This window comes from Balearica regulorum, chromosome 4 (genome assembly GCF_011004875.1).
Source record: "Balearica regulorum gibbericeps isolate bBalReg1 chromosome 4, bBalReg1.pri, whole genome shotgun sequence".
NCBI lineage: Eukaryota > Metazoa > Chordata > Aves > Gruiformes > Gruidae > Balearica > Balearica regulorum.
The window spans coordinates 10,932,000-10,952,911 of record NC_046187.1 but is presented as its reverse complement, the minus strand read 5'-3'; the positions used below and the strand labels follow the sequence as shown (position 1 = coordinate 10,952,911).

At 39.0% G+C, this 20,912-nt stretch overlaps 1 long non-coding RNA gene across 1 annotated transcript in view; it reads right to left on the bottom strand.

Moving 5' to 3' along the window:
- Window positions 1–2,043: 2,043 nt before the first annotated feature.
- Window positions 2,044–20,912, bottom strand: part of LOC142601662 (uncharacterized) — a 114,402-nt gene continuing 95,533 nt past the window's right edge. The window contains exons 4-6 of the long non-coding RNA XR_012835204.1: window positions 19,336–19,412; window positions 17,952–18,148; window positions 2,044–2,146 (exon numbers count right to left, since the gene is read on the bottom strand). This is a non-coding gene — a long non-coding RNA (uncharacterized LOC142601662). The remainder of the gene's footprint in view (window positions 2,147–17,951; window positions 18,149–19,335; window positions 19,413–20,912) is intronic.

The following is a 20,912-nucleotide window of genomic DNA, read 5'->3' as shown; positions in this document are numbered from 1 at the left end:
TAACAAAAGAAAGACTTTTCCTTTAAAATGTTGACTTACAGAAACAAACAAAAAAAAAAAGCCCAAGGAATATATAATTTTCATCAATAATATTAGACAGAGTAGGAGGGAAATTTTCTGGCCTTCCTCCCCCATTTATCCTGGCAGCCTGAAAGACAGTTGGTTGGAGGATTGCTTTTGAAGGAAGCATAAAATCACTCTGTTAATAATTTATGGCTACAACAATTTCACAACATTCTATGGAAAAATATATTAATTTTAATGTTTTGGTTATTTTTTGCCAAATTTGGTCTCTTCCATAATTTCTATATTTACCCACATTTATTCAATGTTTACTTTCTCCAGTGGAAATAGTTTTCACCCATTTTGTTGTAAAAAGCTCATTAGTGATCTATTTATTAACCTTTAAGTCATAAATCATAACTGTATTTCAGTCTTTGTCTATGTTCAGGTTTCCTTATGCCATTTAAAGTCAAACTGTGTTATATGGCAATAGCTCTAACACTACAGACATTGAAAATGAATGAAAAAATTTAAAACATTTACCAGTTGGTAATAACTTCACCTGAACCACATACATCATTTAAAAATGCAACTGCTGGGGATATTGAAGGTCTGAATGTTCTCATGAGAGTCATACATCTCAGAAAACCCTAGGAAAGTTCCAAACAGCACCTGGAATTTCTTGACTGATAGCACGTACACGTGACTGAATGAACAGTGACCGCTCTTATTCTCTGCGTGAGGGTACCGTGTATCTGCCACATCCATGCATTCTACCCGAGTCAAGGGTTACTACGTCCTTTCGCGTGGGCCAGAAAGTCAAAGGGAATCTGCGCCCTTTATGCACTCAACTCTTCTGCTGGAGCTGAAGCTCAACACCAGATGGCACCTAAAGGTCACACAGTGCTCTGCATGCTAAGAATAGAAAATTAAATTTTAGTTTGAAGAAAGATTACACAAAAAATCTTTGAGTGGAGTTAGCTACGTACAAACTAACTGTAAGAAATCGTACCAAAATAAAACTATGGCTGTATAATAGATACATTAAGTTTGGGGGGGGGGGGGGAAATTAAGAGGAAAACCAAAGCGAAAGCATGTGCAGTATGAAGAAACTTCCAAAATTTTCCAGAAAAGTTTGGATGACAGTCATTAAAGTGTACTTGCAGACCTCATTACAATTGTTCTCTTGACATGGTCATCAGCAAGAGCAATCACTGAGAACGAATAGAAGAGGGTGCTGGATTTTGCCTGATGTCTCCAGTGTGTTGCAAAATACACGTGTATTCATGAGAAAACATAATAAAAGGTACTTCTCAAGAATAAAATCTAAGTTTGAAAAAGGAATAAATAAATAAACGTTAGATCAGACCAGTATTGGCTGCCATTCTACAGATGTCTACCGGTCCCACTACATAAACATCAGAAGACAGGATATGCAGAATGTCTTGAAAGCTTTTAAATATGGTTTCTACTAGATTAATACTTTATGTGTCTTCCAGAGAAAAGGAATATTCCTGTCTCCAATGGCTAAAATCTAATACTCAGGTCAGGTTTCACAGCAGCGAAGAAGTAGCAGCCTCTTAAGTACGCGTGACTACCACCATAAAAGTTAAATATAAGTTAAAATCAATATCAAGAATTACACTTGGAAGCAAATGAAGCACTGGAAGCAAATTAAGTTTATAGAGTTCTAATTTAACGTTCACCTTGCAATAAGCTCTGCAGAAAGTACATTAGGGCCCAGCCTGGAGGTGACAAAGATATAGCTGATTTTAGTGAAGTCTATATTCAAGACAAATGGTCAAGACTCTCTGGAGACTCAAAGATGAAAGGCTGGGCACTCGGCTGCTAATCCTGCTGTTCAGATAGCTACAGAGATCCCCATAAAGGGAGATGGAAAGAGATAAAAGTTACCTCCATCTTTTTATACAACTACCATGGACGTAATCTTTCCAAATCTGATCAGTAAAATCAATATGGCAGAAAAATATTCACACAGTATTTGGAAAAATGTTTTTCACAAAACTGTAGGAAACATTTCTTGCCTGGTCCAGGTAGCTGTCTTCTAAGGAGTTCAGTCTCATGATCTACAACTTTGGGCCAGCGTCTGCCTCAGGGTCAAGCCCTCCCTGTCTTTCCAGACCTATTCCACAGAGGGAAAACAAAATACAAAAAGATAAAATTACTTTTTGTTCATTTTCCTTACCAAGATTGGAAACAGAGTATCTTGCCCAGAGGAATCGCTTTATGGGTAAGCTGGAAAAAGCCCATACAAAACTCACTAATGTTGTTTGAACTTATGGTCCCATGTGTGGCTACTTAGATGGGTTTTGCTAGAAAGGTAGCATATATGAAATCAGATTCCCTCCAAAAATTAAAAATTTAAAACCAAAACAAACCAAACGCACAGATGATAGCTAGTAAATAGAATTCACGGTTATAAGAACTCTAAGAAATTCAATGTCCACTATTTTTCTAGGAAAATATAATTAACATGTCATCAACATACCGCATATGTCAGAGTGAGCAATTCCATCCAACGCGCTGGCATTTTAGCTTTCTGCAAGGTGCGGGGGGAATAAAGATAGGGTTGTTTTGATCTTTCTGCTGTTGAATTTCTACTGTCTGCCTTCATCATACTTTCTTTCTACAGAAGAACTAATGAAAAGGAACAGAAACCCTATCCTGAATTGTATATGATTCTCCATTTATTTCTGAAGTTTAGGAACAAGCCATGGGATGAAATTTCTGTCACATTCAAATACCAGGCTTTGAAGGGCTGTTTCAATTGAACAGAATGTCTTATGCTTTTTTCCTGATTTGTTTTGTGGTTTTTTCTCCCACAATACATATAATGAAAATATAGGAATAGAACACAACAATCTAAGGACTGATTTTTATTCATTTTGGCATGTAATCTAAATACGTCATTTAACTGCCAAGGGCGGGGGGGGGGGGGCAAGTCTTACTGAAGTCTACGTTCAGCCCCACAGCTGTTACGGGCAGAGGTAAGGTGTTATCTCGGTGTGCGCGCACAAGGAATTCCGGTCATTTAAAAACACACCGTCAGCATGATTAAGTTGTTGCATTAAAAGCTACAAAAGCCCTCCTGTTTCAAATTGTTAATAACATGCCGGGGATTTAAGGCACTATGAAAAGCAATACCCAGAAAGTCAAACAGCCTGGGTAACGGTGAAGAGGAAGCTAACACATAAATAAATTACTTGGGCAGGCAAAGAACAAATCCGCAGAGAGAGGTGGTAACATATTGTCAGAAGACAGCTTCAGGCAAAATAGGTGAAAATCACAAAGAAAAGACATGAAGCACAGAAAGGGAAACAAAATTGCAGAGGAGTAGCAAAAGCAAAGGCCTAATAGTTATTCTGACTAGGACAAGTTGACAGCATGCCAAAAGAATTAGGATCTAATCAGTCTGCTGGGCTGAAGACTGTTTGGAAGAAGGAGAATCAGATAAATGGAATATATGAAAAAAAGGCAAAAGGAACAAACTGATTTTGAAGGGAATATTATGTTCCTGCCAAAAGTCTCTTGACACAGAAAGGGTGAGACAGACAATTTCTACGGGTACATGACAGCTGGGTCATAATCTCCTCCTTATGCACAGATAAGGTTGCTGCCATCTTTAAGACAACCTATTGGAGATACAGGACAGTGCTGGTCCAGCTGCAGTAAGGAGACTAAATGATCCATGGGTAGGAGCCTAAGCAGATGCGGGTAACTCCGCAGGAAAAATGCAAATGATTTTATAAAATGTACGTCACCTTACTAAATGACAGCAGGTTGAAAAAGTGTAAATATCGGTTGCATCGTATTTGTAAGAATGATGGAGTTTTGTGTCCTGATACGTCTACACAGTTTTCCACAGTTTTTAATATTAAACCCTCCTAAAAGCATCAAATGAAAATTCATTGTCATTAATCAGCTGCAGTAGTTGTTTACCTTCAGCCCTGAATCTACTGCCCACTTCAACATGACTTGGTTTTTCTTCTTAGAAAAGCAGGATCAATATTTCAGAATAGCCCAAAAATATGTTAATAATTTTTGAAGAGTAATTGCAAAAGCAATTACTTTGAGATTTGCATAACCTCTGAACGGGAATACTATCATTAATGGTCTTTCCACAACTAGGAACGCAGTTACGGGTCATGACTCAAAATAAGCCCGGAGTCACCTAAGACACTGAGACAGGATCTCATAGGAACAGCCTGTACTCAGACTCCAAAGATCACACTGCTTTCGTCTGCGTGCTTAACCGTAAATCCAAATTTACAACTGACTTAGCTTTAATATACATTCTTTGTGACTATAACTAAGACATACATGCCCAGATTCTTTACTAAAATGTAAAACCACCTCCAAACTACAGAGGTTGCTTTGATTGTGTCTGTTTTGACAAAATTAAATGATCAAATCATTAAGATATGTTAATTATTTTTGATGGTACATATATTTTATAGCATCTCAGATACTACTCTGTGGTAAAATTAATTAAAAAAAATGACATTTTAACAAAAAACCATTTTAACAACAGTAAGTAAAGTATCACGCTGCTGTAACCACGCAGCCCTGCAGTACAATATTGCTGTAGCTAGAACCAAGCCATAAGCTTCGTACCGAATTTGCAAGGCCCCAGGACTGAGCCTTGTCAGATCTGCTCAGTCTGAACTTCTCTTGACCTGCTGCAGCCTTGCCGTACTTGGCTGAGCTGCAACAGCAGTTTCTCTAATTGACTGGGTGTCTATGGCCAGCTTGTCTTACTTTTGTTTATCTTTGCGTGGTACAGCCGTAGGTTTATACAGACGTAGCAGTAACAAGCAGTTACTCTGCATAGCACGGGATTCTTACGGCTCTAACGCAATGAGGCAGCGCAAAGCAACACAGGTCTGGTAGGACTGCAGCAGCCTGGGGACGTGGGCAGGCGTGGGAGAACAGAGATGGGGCACAGGCGCAAAGACCTCACACCCACAGACAACTCATCCATGGTCAGTTAAAGAAATGCAGACCTCAGCTGGACAAATCTAGTTTTAAGGGGAAACAAAGAGAACAAAGAACTAGCATCTAACAAAAGTACAAGGCAACATACAGAGTAAATTCAAATGTTACATGGAGCTGCAGACCAGCGAAGAAAGAGGAAGCCGCAAAAGCACATTACCAAACATATTAAAATGACCCTGAGTGGATCCTGGAGGGAGGAAGAAGAAACCAGTGACACGAAGAACCTGGTACTCCTCCTTGTGAAGGACTCCAGATGCTGCCAACGTGCCATGGTACCCCCACTGCCAGCACCAGTGTGAATCCTCTGGCCTTAGGGCCCCGAGGAGCTGGGGAAGGGGGAGCGTAGCACCAGGAAAAGGGCTGGAAACCAGGAAACGTGTGTAAAAATTCTAACTGCATCATTGTTAGTCCAGAAAAAGACAGAGTAATGATGAGATTCTGATGATTTCAGTTATACTAACGATAAATTCTTGGCCTTACTGCAAACAACATTCTGAATGTAACACTGCATAAGAGATGCAAGATTACAGTTACCTTTCTTAAAATTATGAAATTGATGATTTCATGGTAGTGACTTTGTAAAGTTACATAAACTGCTAAACTTTCAAAGAATGACCCTGTGTATTTCAACTGGTGCCCTAAGTACTGGAAGGGAGCCTGTGGGTGGATGGTTGGCCTTCTTGAGAAAGGTTACGTTCACCAGACGTGTGATGTAGCTCCCTTATTTAGGAGACGGAATGACCTGTTTAGATGAAAAGCTGTCATAGATCTAACTATCCTTTCTGCTGCCTTTGATGAAGGTGTGTATCTCCCCAAAATGACTCTTCAAGGAACACTTGAAAATATAAGCAAATGTAAGCGTGCTTTTTTATTTTAAAGGTGTTGCTGAAGAGTTACTCTAAGCTGTAAATGGAATTTATGGCTGAAAGTAGAGAGTGGTTTGAACTAGAAGTAGTGCTGGGGAGTCAATAGTCGTTAAAAAAAAAAATCCTCATTTTTCTTAGAAAGGAATCTTAGGAGAAAAAGAAAAAAAAGTAGATTCTTAATGGATCTTGCATGCACATTTTAATTTCAGGCTCCAAGGGTGACTCAGTATACATTATGTTGCTAAATCCCTTTGCAGCATATGTTAGTCTGTACTGTGTTCTACATATCTGTTTTGCTTTACCTGGCCTCTTAGTAAATAACTATATCTGCTCTGCAGCTCAATTTAGGGTCCAGCACCCTAAAAAAGTAATTTCTTTGGAGATTTGCTGCCCACGATCACTACTTGCTGCCTGGAATTGCCACCCTCTGTTTATGGGTTTGGGTTTTTTTTCTAAAATGACATTATTCGAAATCCTGAAAATGATGTTTTGCAATCTGGAGTATGTTAGCTTGAAGATCATTGATCTTTGGGATTATTAGAGTCAGAAAGCAATTTTAAAGGTCACTGTGTTTCTTCTTTCAAGGATAATTTCTCAAAATAGGTTAGCCTGGAACAGTCCACAATCACAACTGTAGTACTAGGGGCTAATTCTAATCCTGCTTTCATTTCACTGACACTTTACAATTTAGTAGATCAACACCAGAAATAAGAGTTTCAGATACTTGTGGGGGAAAAAAAAAAATACATATTTAACCAGCATTGCTTTGGGGACCAATAATTGGTAAGAATATACACACCCTTTTCATGTTTATGTCAAAGATTTGATTAAGTCTATATTAATTTTCATATTTACTTTTTAATTGGTACCAGTACTCCTTCCAAACTATAGGTGTCTGTCAGCAGGAGCATGGCAGAAGAGATGAGCACAGTAGGTATAATAGATTTGCCAGTGATGGCATTACCTTATATATTAAATATGGTTACTGCACAAATGCTGAATGGATCACCGATTGCTTTAAATTTGCCAGCCTGCTTTTTAAGGCTGACCTTTGATGATATGTGGACATCTGTGGATTTGTATGGGAATTTTCCAGGGCCAGGTAACCCACCCGCATCTATGGATTAGTACAGATTCTGAAAAAATGTTAAAAATAAGCCCTGACTGTGCAGCTTTCCTTCTTCTCCCTTCATCTTTCCCTCTTTTTCCCCAAATATGCAAGCACTTGGATTTTCTCTTTTCTTCATATATATCATGCTGTGATCAAAAGCAATTTAATGTAGTGCTGGTGTTTATACAAAAGGATATTTGAGGCCACTTTGATATCCCAGACAACATCTTCCTGTGACTCCTCTTCCCAGTTGTATATCATTTAGATGCAGTGAATAGCAATTTAAATGAAAAAAGAAAAAAAAAAAATCCTAAACCCCCACACATACACAGACACTAAGAGTAGGATTTATCTTACTGATTTTAGATGACACCACAGTGGCTGTCACCTTTGCTGAGCTTGCCACCTGTGCAGTTCAGGGAGGACTGTGGTCACTTTGCCAAGGTGATTCCTCTGACCTGCTTCGGGCACCTTCCTCAGGACGAGATGAATCATGTTATGGAACTCCTCAGTTTGCCCTGTCTGCTCTAAGGGGGCTGCTGTAGACAGCTTAAACCTGAGGACGTGAATCCCACCTCAGATACTTTAACATAAATTGATACAAGAACACTATTTATATATTATATTAAAGAAGAAGAAAAACTAAGCATCCAAGTTTGTTGCTACTAGAGTGAAAACAGATTATTGTAATAGTTTTCTGCTATAAGTTACTGGAAAGCAGTATTTTTGAAGCAATATCCCATTAGAATATGTAGTTTCAGTTACGAGGCATTTGTCTGTCCTTATAAAAATCATTTACGTTATAGTATAGATTTAAGATCTTTTATTCATTAGTCCTGTCCTATATGTAATTGTGTGGCTACTATCAGAATTATTTTCAGTGATTTTAAAAACAAAATGGTATTTTTAAAAAATACAGTGCTAGTGCATCTTACCTGCTCCATACTACAACGGGAATCGTAGATCGAGATTTTTCCTGCGCTGAACATCGATTCTGCTCAACAGAAAGCAGGGCCTATTCAAGACAGCGTTGTAACACTTTGGTTCTTTATCTGCTACCTCAGGATTACCATAATACGTTGTAAAATGAATCTTGCATGACAAAGAATGGGGAAAGAGAGAGAAAAACCAGCCTGTATAACTGCATTTGGAGCAGTAGTTCCTCATACCTGGGGAATGCTTCTACGCAGTGAGACTTTCAGCCATTATTTTCCTCCACTGTTTGGGTGGTCAGGGCACAAAAGCCAAGGTTAACTGCGTAGTTGAACTGCAGTGTCTATAGCAGTGTGCCCTAATGTGTTTAACAAAGAAGCGCACCGCAAGAAGAGAGACTGTGGTTCGCTGCAAGCAGATTCCTACATTTCCCCTTGAATTCTCATTTGAGTTGTCTGTTCATAACGATCACTAACAAGGTATTCATCTGATCCTAGATGCTCACCATGAGGTATGATTAGCAGCTCCAAGTCTTCTAAAATTTAATACAATAAAATAATATGAGGGAAAAAAAAAAAAAGAAAAAAGAAGCAGCTTTTTGAACATGCAAACCTAAAATGAGCTGTTTTGACATTCACGTTGCTACCCTAGGTTCCTCACCCTTAATATGGGAAGACCCTTCCTTATAGAACTATGATGACAAAAACGAGTGATGTCTTTGGAGCATTTTGAGCCAAGCTGTGATAGGAGGAACAGAAGGGAAGGGAAAGTAATGATGATGACGAGTCCAGCTCAGGACAGGCACGCTGAAGCGATGGTCAGAAAGCATTGCCAAAGCTCCACCGCGGCATCTTGAACAACAGCCCAGGGCCTGAAAGATGAAGGCAAGCTGGAATAAGCACGTCGTGAGCCTTCGGTAACAGTGCCCCAAAAGCAGGGCTGCTCAGGTGCTTGCAAATGCAGCAGAGCAGGGCTGGGATGAATTGGGAAGAGACACAAACTAGTGGACAGCGGTGTATTCCATTTCCTGCGCTGTGTTCAGTTTTCTGTGGGCCGTTCAGTACTCTGAACGAGTCAAGGGTCAAGAGGAAAAACAGTATGTGGCATTCACACCCCCACAATTAACATGCATATTGAATGTACTCTGAACAGCACATTTTAGTTCTGACATTTCCTAGCAAGTCTGTGTTTGACTTTGTGTTTTCTCTTTTAGAAACATTTCTGTATGCAAACAAGATCTACCTATCTACACCCCAAAAAAATCTGTGCAGTGTTTTATCAAACAAAAATAAAAATGTAACAGGTGTGTACTTTTCTCTCTAGAAAAACAGCATGTTTCAGCAATTTAATGCATTGGTTTTAATATCTGCCAACTACATAAGTTACAATAAAACACTATAGTTCAATTCCACATATATTTTACAAACAGATTATGAAGGAAATAGAAAAATGTTTTTCTACAGCTGAAATTCTCTCTATTTATCATTTAATTATGGATGAGTCTTTGATTTAAGTCATCCACAAACAACATATTGTCAAGTACCGGCCATCCGTTGAGAGCATTGCTACGCACATATTTGGGTTGGAGAAAAACCCCAATTCCTCAAGGTACATTAAAAAAAAAAAAAAAAAAAAAAAAAAAGAGCTAAAAGAGAAATTGAAGGCTGCTTCTTTAACATGGCTCCTTACAAAACTGCCAGGCTGTGTAAGTGAATGCAGGAAGATGTTACAGTTGGTTTACTGTGACGGAGCACTGATATTTTCACCCGGTATGGTGGATCATCCTGGGATCACACTCCTGAGGATGTACTGGGTTAGGATGCGGTATGCAGACCTGCTGCAGCAAAGAATCTGCTTTGACTAATGAGCAGAATAGCAAAAAGAAAACAAGATCTGACAGTTCCTTGATACTAAATGGTGTGACCTAAGCCCATAGCTGTCAAGGTTTTTGCACTGCCAGAAGGGAGATTTGGGGGGTTTGGAGCAAGAGAAACAACTATAATGATTTAGGCTTAACCTCAGCAGAGCCCTGAACCATTATTTAATGATGACTCACCTTGGAGTATGTTAGTTAAATATTTTGATAAATGGAGGAAATAAAAGTTACTGGTCCCAGCAGTTCCATTGTACATATATAAAAGAAATACTTGATAAAACAGTATGAAAAGGCAGATAGATAGCATACAATTATTCCCCAGGTGACAGGAAATAAAATGGGCAGCGTAAATCCACTAAAAGGTGTAATTATCTCCAGGTACCAGGCCCACAAGAGACATTATCTAACATCTGGAAAAACTATAGCATTGTTTATTTTCACCTGTTGCATCCATAGCAAATATTGCAGCAAACGACTAAAAGCAACAGGCAGCTATTGCACGAGAATTAAATGCAATGGAAAAAACAGAACTAACGTCCAAGATTTACGTAAGGGCACTGAATAAGAGCCGATGTGACATGTTGGACTCACTGGGCAAGGAGCTCATTTAAATATGCATGGTATTCGCATGGAAATGTACTACATCTTCCATGCGCTCAAAGGTACAGTGAAAATATTCTGCGGTGTTGCTGACAACCAACAAGTTACCCAGGGCCTTTACACAGCTGCTTCGCTGTCCTCCGGAGCACCGCAGCGATGATAATCATGACAACCTGCACAAACCCAGTCGTGTCCATCGGGTCTGGCACCTCTCCCATCTGCTCAGCAAGGGGAAGTATCCTGCAGACACCTTGCATGTTAAATCAGGCACGTTGCAATATTAAAAAGATGAGGGGCATAGCTGCAAAGATGATGCCAGTCAAGGAAGCCAAAAAGCAAATTAATTTTTGTGCTCTTTTTGTGTGAATATGAAAATGGAGACGTGATACCAAGTGACATCTATCAACGTCCGCAGATGAGATAGGGCATGTATCTCCTATCAAGGGAATATCTGCGTTCAGCTGGTTGTGCTTATGAAATTGGAAGCATTTACATGTTCTGTAGAAAAAGGAGCTTTCAGGAACAAATGTTAATAAATAGCCTAACGAGTACTTCAAATGCTGAGAAAACAACATTGGTGCATTAAAAAAAAAAAAAGTGCTATTCTTTCTCCCATTAAAATACAAAAATTTAATGAATAGAGAATTTCACTCCAAGTTATATAAATTTCAAAACTGAGTTCAGACATTTGCATGTAATTTTTAGACTCTTGCAATGGATGTCAACTGAAGTATCTTAACCCAGCCTTCTTTCAGTGCTCCTAAACACACAGACATCTTTCCATACTATCCTGGTATGATTTAGAATGACGTCTTGTAAAATAAGCTTGCAAAGCTTTTGATATTGCAAGAAGCTTTTGCCTGGCATCATATTGGGAGGGATTTTTATTTACTGTTACTGCACAATGTATTTTATAAACAGAAGGATGTGCGTGTTTAGGACTCTACAAAAGAATAATCCTGTAAACTGTGGTCCTACAAAAGGAATTTTCACAATTCCAAACTTTAACACTTAAATATTAGAATTTTTTAAATGTGAAGGTAAAGTGTTAGTTACTACTCAGAAACTTAAGACCATCACCTTACAAAGCCAGTATACTCATGTTTACTACTACTGGTAACGGAGAAGTGGGTAAAGTAATAAAACCACTCCTGGTACTGTAAAAAATACACATAGCATGTTTACGTGACACCAATTAACGGCGTGTTTTTGAAGAATGCCAGCTTGACAAGTCATTGACAAGTACTGGAAACTTAAGACTCAAGAATATATGAGACATGACAGAGGCAGCACAAGTTCTCCCACCCTTCTGTCCCAATACTCTTCAACCCTGACTTACCATATTCTGTGGAAAAAATTCATTTGCTATGCCTGCTCCACAGTTGTTATCTGTGAGCGACCACCAGCAGGCCTGCTGGCTAGTGCCAATTTTGACAGTGGATTATGTCGTGAAATGACATTTGGGTTTTGTCCTTGCTCAATAGCAAACAGTGTTAAGGAAGTAGGTCACAAGACGAATTCCTAGTATGGGAAGACGGCAGAGTTTTATGGGCAAACGGCTTTAATCTGTCCTTTTCTTTTAGGTTATGTTTGCTTACCAGGGGGAAATCAGGGGGGAGGAAAACGTTTACCTGCCTGAAAGCAAGGAGCTTGTGTACAGAGTGGAAAAAGATTTGATTGCCTAAAAGGAAAAGTGCCTATTAGAAAGAAAAAAAGATCGCCTGAGAGGGGAGTTTACCCGATTGCTTCAAAAAGCCTGCCTGCTTCCAAAAAAAGAATTTACCTGCTAGGATTCAGCTCGCCAACTTTTCTGCCAGGTGCTGGAAAGCAAAACGCTGAAACAAGGTCTATACTCATTACTTCTGCTGCTATCACACAGGCAAAACAAGGCCATCAATTAATTTCTGCACAATAGCCTCTTTAGTGTTAAAATCTACCGTGCTTTCCTCGCTGCTTTCAAGGCAATCCTGGAAAGTGACGGTGCTACGGGAAGTGCTAATCTTTTCATCTTTTTTGTATGGGTTTAAGAAGGGAACAGAGCCTAGAAGTTATTCATCACTTACAAGGCATAACATGAAATTTCCTTGTGCTTTTGAAGTGATTCCCCTGAATATAATTGACTAAACTGATTAAAGCAACTGTTGAGTTGAAAGTCTTCCAACCAAGGTCTGAAAAATGCCTTCCTGTGAAATGTTTAATATTTCTTTTTGTGTGATCTCCTTATTAGGCTGTTCAACTTTGTATCCTGGGAAAAGTATGATTTTTCAGGAAACTGGATTGTATCTGCTCACCCTCTCTGTAGTTGATACCGTTTGCTTGGGTTTTTGTTTTTGGAACTCAACATTTTATTTCAGACATCTTATTTTTTAGAAAGCATGTTCCTTCTGCAGCATATCAGAGTACTTAATTTTTACATGTCTTGATTTTCAGTGCCCAGCCGTACAAAGATATATGCAAAATGAAGAATTTTTATTCAAAATCAAATCGTTATCAAGAAGCAAAGTATAAAATTACATTTTCGGTACAAGAAAAACACATAAGACATTTTTAAATACCGTATTTCCCCCACTGAAGCATGTGTTTTTCTCATATCTGAGAATTTCACAGGATCACAGAATGGCAGGGGCTGGAAGGGACCTCTGGAGGTCATCTTGTCCAACCCCCCTGCTCAGCACAGCAGGGTGCCCAGGACCATCTCCAGGCAGCTTTTGATTATCTCCAGCGATGGAGACCCCACAGCTTCTCCAGGCAACCTGTGCCAGTGTTCAGTCGCCCATCAGCATTCAGTATACCTCTGTAGATATCCGTATTTTATATCTGTAGATATCTATTTTGTCTATGTATTCATGAGAAAATACATGCTTTGTTTGTCTATGTGTTTGCACATACCATATATAATTTTTTTCTGCCCTCAAAAAAACCCCAAAACCAACAAAAAAACCCTACAAAAACCCAGCCACAAGCCACCTTAGACTGAACCCTGAACCTAAGATTGTTTCTATAGCATAGCTTCTGTCCTTATTAGAATATTTAACAAGACCTTCTTGGGAAAAGAAAAAGCAAATACAAATGAAAGTCTATTTTGTGCTCACGTATTTGGTATACTCGTGCAGCTGATTTGTATTCACATTTGGCTACCCTGGGTGCACTTGGCAAGGTGGGTACAGCCCTAGATCCTCATGTGCACTTACCATAAAGTCATAATAAACAAGCGTTAACACAGGAGCTTATCTCCTCCCCCAAGACGAGTCAAAATCAGAATGCTTTTTCAACAAAAGTGCATTCACGTTCAAAAGTTAACATTCCCTCCGTCTAATTTTATTTTTAAAGCGAGAATAAATTGGTTATAGTAATACAGCGTTTGCAAATGCCATTTGATTAATATGCTTGCTCCAGCTTTAGAAGGGGCAAATGGAGCCCCTTTCCCTGAGACCTCTCAGGTCCCAGCCAGAGGACGACTCAGAGCTCTGCTGCTGAAGGCCTGAACTGGAAACCAGATTGTACAAGAGGTGGCAATGTGAGTTTTAGAATCAATTTTAAAGCCTCTTAAAAGGTATAAGCCTGCGGAAAACTTGCTACTTTATTATATTTATCTATATACTTTTAGACACTACGTTATCTATTCATAGTTCAGCAGGTATGCCACGCTCATCAGTTTCCAAATTATTTGCTGGCTTCCTGGCACACCTCTTAGTTATTTTTATCTGATATTTCAAATAAATTACAAAATGCCTTGAATTGCATGATTAGTCCATTATGTATTCTGTTTATTACAATTATATGAACTTTTGATTAACCTCCATAAGTTTCATGAATAAATTACCTGGATCAGGGGAAACTGCCAGTTAATGTTACAACGTTCCAGTGGGGAGTTTCCAAGAGATTAATCTGCCTTTTTAAGAGGCCGTTTTTTTTCATCCCAGCTTCCTTTAAAAGGAATACACGCTGCTGCTGCTGCTCAGTTGTGATGAAGACCATGTGAATATATTTGCAACCCACTCAAAGCGAGTGGGTGCAAAATTTACTCACAGAATCACATCTTTGGAAGATGATTTGTGCCCTTTTAAATATTGATGGCACAGTCACTCTAACATGATGAGGATAAATTGTGCTAATCATAGCGAGTCTCCCAAGCTGTGCTATATTACGATCCAGAGATTTCTTTCCTGTATCTTCTCAGAGCAGTGTTGAACAATTGCTTGTTGTGAAATCTCAAAAACTTTTCTACCATCCACAACACAATTACCAGGAAGAAGACTCATAAGACTAGATGGTTGCCAAAGACCCGGCTCTGCTTTTGCCCAGAGCTCCTCCCTGCTCACACATACACGTTTCCCAGAGGTCTGTTTCTTGCATGGCAAGTTTCATTTAGGCAGATGGACTGGGACCACCACTTTTGTAAATTGATCAAGAAAATAGAAGAAAAAGTGGTGGGAATCTCGCTTTTGGGTACAGGGGAAGGTATGTGCTGGAGTCAGTAGAGAATGGGAAGACCGAGACAGTAACTTGCCTACCAAATTCATCACGCTCAACACCTGCTGTGTGTTGTAGGATAAGAAGCAGGAGAGCTTTCTGCTGGTCTGTTGAGAACAAGTAATAAACCTTCAGAGATAACCTGTTGGTAAAAGAAAATTTGGTGGCACAGAGATTAGGTGGAGAAAGGAAGGACACTGGAGGAGGGTGCTGGTGGCCCTTTGATTAACTGCACAGTAGAAGACCTCTGAACATAGAACAAACCATGAAATCAAAGTATTAATCGGAATGGCATAGGGTCTATCTGCAAGAGATGAGAGGTGCAGAGATGTCCATAGGAGCATCTCGTTGCTGCCCTGTCCAGTTGGTGTTCAACAGCATCACGGCGATGTATCAGCTCAAAACAAGCAAGCTTGTGCAGTAGATCAGCATGAGGTGCTCAGGAAGGCAAAAGGAGGTTTGGGAGACCCTGAAGGAGCACTGGTGAGACAGAAAAGGGGCTGGATGAGCCATCAGAGCCCACTGGGTGGGGAGCTGGCCTGGCTGCAGTGGTCTGCTGCTGTTCCAAATGGATGTTGATAAAGCAAATATAGGATATTTCATCCTTGCATTAGCTAATCTTTAGGCTGATCATAGAAGATGAAATTTGTTAAGTGTTTCTTAAATAACCAAATACACAAGGTCCTGTGGGGTCAGAATAGTCCATGGGTTCGGTTCAATTTTGATGGAAAACTACTGGGAATGATCGTCTAATGAGCCTGAGCTATAAATATTATTATTAACATACTGATTATATCTTTTTCTATGCTGCTTTTTCGTAGGAGATAGACAGAGATGGTGCCAACTGCTTTCAATAGCTGGCAGAAACAAAGAACTGGATGAAAACCAGCTGGTTGCAGCTCAGACTGGAAAGATAGATAGCATTCAGGAGAAGTATTTTAGTAACAAAATATTGCACCAAACTATTCCTGAAATGTTTTTACATTAGACTCAAATTTCTGTGGGATTCACAGATCTATTTGGGGTCAGCTTTCCAGAGAAAAAGGTAACACTGCAGATCATATGTGTTTTCTCTTGTGGATGACTATGCTCAGAACAATTGTATTTCCTTTTCTGTGATCTGTAATCACAGAAGTCCCATGATGCCTACAGTAGAGGAAAAAGTGCTAGGACCAAGCACCACAACAACATTACTCTTCTCAGTGAATACCAGGGTGCAAGATGACTGAAGGCCAGTGAGAGCCAGGAGACTCAAATGATAATAAAAAAGCAGGGACCAAAATTGAAAGCATTATTCTAATGATCAATGATATATCAGTTCAGACGCTAGAAAGCAAACGAGAAAGGAAAATTTTTAGGTGTTAGAAGGATAACGTTTTTAAAGTAAATCCTGGAGGACAGATGGTAAGGTTGTAAAAGATGTGTTTTCTATGAGCTAAAGTCAGGAGCATTAGAAATGTAAGGAGGCATGAACTTAAGTAAGAGAACTATTTGTTATAAAAACTAACAACGCATGCAGTTGGAGTTCATTGGTATTTCTTTAGAGCAACCTTGGCAAATAATGTAAGAAATACGTAGGGTACTATGAGCCTTTTAGTGTAATTTCCTTCTGTTTCCCAGAAACAATAAAATAATATACGGGAGTTCTTTCGCTTTTCTCAGCGCAGTGACATTTCACAAAAGGTAAAGCAATGCTGCACCTACCGACTTCCCTTGTCTATTTACAAGAGGAAATGTCATCAAGCATTCAAAATGTCACTACCTGCTGGGATGACGTCACGGAAATGTTCCTTCCCCTTGAGATGCTGCTGTTTGGAGCAATAAACCGTAATCTGCTTAAGGAGATCACGGTTTGGTAGGCAAATGGCACCGTGCTTAATACCTACAAAATGAATCGCGGAGCAAATCCATTTGCCAGGACTGAAGACATTTTCCAAGGAGCGCAGACAAATGTTCGCTAACGTCTGCCTCTTCAGCCAATTATTGCTGCAATACAAAGAGGTGCTGTGTCTGCTACTTAAGCCATCTTGTTACAGTCCTTTAAAAGTGTCATGTACATAGAGAAGCATATTTGTAATCTTTATACTAAGTACACTTCACCTTAATTGCATCACCTCATGAAATTATATAAACAAGCCTTTTGTATTTGTGCTAGAGATTTTCTCAAGCCGTAGAACTGGGAGTTGCTTATGAATTTCATAGGGTATAGTTAGTGGGTTTAGGATCCACAGTTTTGGTTTATTTTTTATTTGTGTGAAATAGACATAATTCTCAAAATCTGAGATTCCCTTCTGTCATCAAATGTCTCCTGGATTCATATCCTCCTGTTTATTTCTTGCCTGTATTCAGACTTTTTCCTGATGCCTAATAAAACATAAATCTTAAAAATAAATACGTCTCAGAAAGAAAAAAATTGATACGTATTACCTACTTCCTTTCTTCATTATCAAATATTCCAGTAAACACGTATGGCAACAAAAGGTGCTTAAACAAAAACTAACGTTCTTTTCCTTTTCCATTTCAGTTTGCTTTATCCAAGAGAGACATACACTGGTTCTTGTAGCCTAAGGACTTGCACGCATAAGCAAAAAACTCAAAGCGAATCCTAAACTGAATCTATAGTAAGATGTTAAAGAAATCCTGTTATGGTGTTTGGGGGTTTTTTTGGTTTATGATTTGTTTGTTTAGGTTTTTAATAAACAATTCATAGATTCCTGATTAAATTATAATTAAAACTTAAATAAATATAGCACAAATGTGGTTCTCCTAATCATTCTAACCTGCTATTGCTGATCTCACCACTGTCATTACGGCAGTAGGCCTCAGAGGCCCTTTGAGTACTGAGGACCTGCTATGCAAAGCCATATGATAGATACCAATTTGAGATTTTTAACCCCCTAAATAAAATACACGCTGAGTTTCTCAGTCCTACCACCAAGACAGCAGTTTGGGGTACATTTATGCAAATTCCCTGGTGAAAACACTGGTTTCCATTAGCTTGCAAGAGAGAAAAGGTGACAGTGAAGGATAACTAATATCTGCTCAGATTTAACTTGAGCATCCAGACACTTACCCAAGGTCATTCAGTAAGGCAGTGGCAGGACTCACTGCAGACTTTCCTCCATCTTCTGCGCTTTCAATATCAGAGACAGTTCCTTAACTTGCTCAGATTTCCATGGAGATTTCCAGACCAGCAAGATTCACTAGAGTTCAGATGAGTTGAGAGCCAGCACACAGCTTATCTGAATCTCCTAAGTTTCTGAAGATTTCCTATCGCAAGATTACAAATGTATTTTTAGTAGCTGTCCAACTTTTACTGTGAGTCATATACCTCAAGTCAACTAAGTCAATAAAGTTATCAGCTTCTCAGACTTCTGAATGACTCCATTAGCACCAATGAGTAGGATGCATTGTGTGGAGATACGGTTATACACAATTCAAAATTCATCTGAATATTCCAAACTTAAATGAAAGAGCTGTTCCCTGGAGATTAACTGAGGAACCATATTCCAGTTACTGGCTTCAGCTGTATCTTCACCAATCTTTTTTTTGAACATTTTTGCCTCTCACGCTATTTACAGTGAACGCTTATTAGTATCCCTGTTCAAACTAACATGAGAATACAAATGCTCTGGTCCCAGTAATACTTCCCACTTTTATCAGCTGAAACAGCATTTTATTAGTGATATTAAAATATTAGGACTGCATCTACATAGTGCAAACAGCAGAGCTTCACTCACAGTGTGGAAAACTAAGGGGGGAAAAAAAAAAACAAAACCAAAGAAGAAATCAAAGACAAACCCAACACACTCAAAACTTTCTTATAATAGGATTTAAGATTACTCAAACTGCTATAATGGTCTTTTCAATGACTTCCATGCAGCTGAAATACTTTATATTACACCAAATACAGTATATATGAGCTATCTTCTTGCAAAAATTAATGAAAAAAAGGCTAAATATTGAAAAATATCCACATGTTAAGGTCAACTTTTAGACTACAAATAAATGATCTGGGGATTTTGTACATACGAAAGATTTATTACAGTACCAGCATTCAGGTTAGTTTTCCTTTAAAGAAGAGTTCAATAAAACTGGACAAAATATCTTTTCCAGTTTTCAAATATTTATTTCTTAGTTTAGAAAGGCTACATTTATTCATCTTAAACTAAACTGATTAGGAAAAAAGTGAACCATTACCACTTACACGGTTCCAGCTAAAAAGCTTTCAAATCCAAACTAAAGACACATCTTCTGAAAATTTCCAAATCATTCAGTGTAAAATACTGTTAGCATTAATAATTAAGGAAATCATTACCGCTATGTCTGTCTTATGGTACCTGGGAAAAATTTGCTCTGGTTGTCGCAACCTGGACAAACCCCAGTTTCTCTCAGGAAAAGATCCAAGCACACATCCCTCTGCCACACCATTTCCATAGAGTTGCTCAGAAGCTTACCCTGTCTTCCAGTCTGAGCCGTTAGCAGGCCATATACTCAGGGTGTATCAGAAGGTCATCTGTCCTGAAATACAGCCCTAATCAGAAAGAATTGAGAATACATAATTAAAAATTCATGGTATTAAACAAATACTTACGTTTCAGCTGCCTTATTTTCTCCTGGATAATTGCTTTTACATTTGCTTGTAATTTGGCAATATTGAATGAACATTTGATAAAAAGATACCTAGCTTTCCATTGCAACTATTGAAAGAAATGAGCTGGGTGGAAACAACCTAGCCATAACCGATTCTCAACCACTCTGTCTTTGGTAGGACATAGCAGTACATGGGCTGAGAGAAGGAATGATATTCTGCAAGCACTGTCTCATGAATTGTACTTATTTAAATACACAACTTAGCAAGTAGATGGTTTAAATCTCCTGGATTGACACAGGTCTCCCACGTGCAATTAGGTAGAGTTAGTATTTGGCACTGCCTCGTGGTTTCTTAGGCAGGGTGCTCTGGTGCTGGTTCTTCCAAGAAAGACAAACCCCAAGCAGGATGTTCAATTTTTCAGCCACCTAAGCATCGACTTTAAAGAGATCTTTCTGACATCCTGCTTTTGCCTTCGCTTTCTCCCCTGTTGCTACTCTATCACGCCAGCTAGGCTGCACATGAAGCGCCTGAGGGATGGCAGCGAAGTTACAAAACAAACAAATGGCCTCCACATCCAGTCGCATCCTGCCTGCTAGACACCAGCACGGCTCGGGGAGGGTTTTAAAAGCACTGAAGGAGTAACTTCATTTTATCTCCACACTCTTGATTTTCCTTTTTGGGACTGGGGGAGAACCACCCACACGTACCCAAGTTCAACAGCCCTGTGCTATCAAGTTCTGCAAGTGTGAACCGAGCAAGTATTAGTAAATTTTCAAGATCATCCAAAGGGAGGAATCTATGAAATAAATTAACCCTCCAGATACAGATTAAAAAAAAAATGCTGATCTTTAGCACCTCCCATTTAATAATCTTAAAGCTCATTACAAATGGTAATAAGCAATGGCTCATTATGGATAGGAATATTAATAATATTCTTCTGGTCTTAAAAATGGTATAAATGAAGAGTGTAGCTAGCAGTCTGATTTTCGTAACGTGCTTGTTCATTCATTCGTATAGTTTGTGGGTATAATTACAACAACTGTGTGTTTCTGGTGGACTGTTAGATGCATAAGTAGCTATTTGCATCTGCAAATATCTCATTTACGTGTACGGTCACTGTTATGTCTATGTGCATAAATTAGGTATGTGATTGCACACATCTTAATGTTCATATATTCATAAGAAAAAACATCCATGAGCTAAGCCATACATCCTGCTATGTCAACTTTGTGGCAGAACTGGGAATACAACACAAATTGTCAGACTCCCAAGCCTGCAATTTAATCACAGAGCCTCACACACTAGAAGAGGAATACGAGACATAAGCAAGATGAAGGAAACAGCCCAGTCTCATCAGCTCGGTAAGGATAACGGTGATCCACCTCAGACTCCTTTTTGACTTCATTAAATTGTTACAGTTAAGGGACAAGCCCTGTTGTT